The sequence below is a fragment of the Octodon degus genome, unplaced genomic scaffold, assembly GCF_000260255.1.
Source record: "Octodon degus isolate 3935 unplaced genomic scaffold, OctDeg1.0 scaffold00211, whole genome shotgun sequence".
NCBI classification, from domain to species: domain Eukaryota; kingdom Metazoa; phylum Chordata; class Mammalia; order Rodentia; family Octodontidae; genus Octodon; species Octodon degus.
This window is the reverse complement of record NW_004524787.1, coordinates 3922527-3923964: the sequence shown is the minus strand read 5'-3', so window position 1 is coordinate 3923964 and position 1438 is coordinate 3922527. Positions and strand designations below refer to the sequence as shown.

Genomic DNA, 1438 nt, shown 5'->3' with positions numbered 1-1438 from the left:
ATAACATCTGCAGTAAAGAATCAAATGCAGAAACATATGGAGGAAACCCAATGCCCAACCAGAACAAGTGCAGAGGACACTAGCTCAGCACAAATGTATGAATAATAGTGTCGATAGTAAATAAGCAACAGCAGAAAGTCATAGAGGAACTCAGAGCGGAATTCTTTTCTACTAGCTCAGCTCAAATGTACGAATTAATAGTGTTGATACTAAATAAGCAACAGCAGAAAGTTATAGAGGAACTCAGAGAGGAATTCTTTTCTGAAACAAAAAATATTCTCGGAGCTCATAGCATCCGAAGTAAAGAATCAACTACAGAAACATAGGGAAGAAACCCAATCTGAAAAAAACACTGCAGTGAAAGGATTTTAAACTTCTAAAGAAGAATTGATAAAAAAGAAGAGATTAGAAAAATGACGGGTTCCTTGAATGAGCAACACAGGAAAGAAACAGATCGCATAAAACAAAATAAAAGATATAGAGGAAATTAAAATCTCAATCACAACCTTCCAAAACGGTTTAAGTGAAAGTGAAGACAGAGTTTCAGATCTTGAACACACTGATGCAGCTAGTGAAAAGGTAAGAAAGGATCTCATAAAAAGAACTAGGATGCAGGAAAAAAATAATCCATCACTTGCAAGATGATGCAAAGATGAGCAAAATGAGACTAATAGGCATCAATGAGAAAGAAGGAGTCAATACAAATCAGATAAAAAAATATGGGCAGAAGTAATAGCAGAAAACTTCCTCAATATTAAAAAACAATCTGCCATTCAGGTAACTGAAGCATACACAACAACAAGTAACATCAACTCAATTAAAAACACATCAAGATATATAATGCTCAAGATCCCAGAAATTCAGCACAAGAATAATATACTGAAAGCTGCTAGAGAAAAGAAGCAGATCACATTCAAAGGAAAACCCATCAGAATTACGGTCAACTTCTCTTCACAAACCATGAAGCAAGAAAAGCAAGAGCACAGTACTTCAGGATCTCTATGAAAACAAATTCCAGCCCAGACTGCTATACCCTGCAAAACTCTCTTTCAAGTTTGATGGAGAAGTGAAATACTTTCATGACAAAAAATAGCTAAAGAATTTCATGATGACAAAGCCAACCCTACACAGGTTCCTGTGATGTTCCTGAAAGATGTTCTAGAGAGGGACCAAAATGATCAGAGCTTCACAAATGAGATCAGAAGCAACCAACTAAGTACAGCAAACAGTTAAACACAGCAGAAAAAAAGACTAAATGACAACATGTAAATAACAGGTCATGGAAAGTCAATACGTCTCAATTCTAACCATCAATGTAAATGGACTCAATTCACCAATTAAGAGAAATAGACTGGCAAAGTGGATTAGGAAACAAAATCCAACAATATGCTGTATACAACAAACACATTTAACTCATAAAGACATTCATAGGCTGAAA

At 35.3% G+C, this 1438-nt stretch overlaps 1 protein-coding gene across 3 annotated transcripts in view; it reads right to left on the bottom strand.

Annotated features, from left to right (window-relative positions):
* Heph (hephaestin) overlaps window positions 1-1438 on the bottom strand; it is a 139198-nt gene that overhangs the window by 100189 nt on the left and 37571 nt on the right. The gene's annotated exons all lie outside the window — the stretch shown is intronic.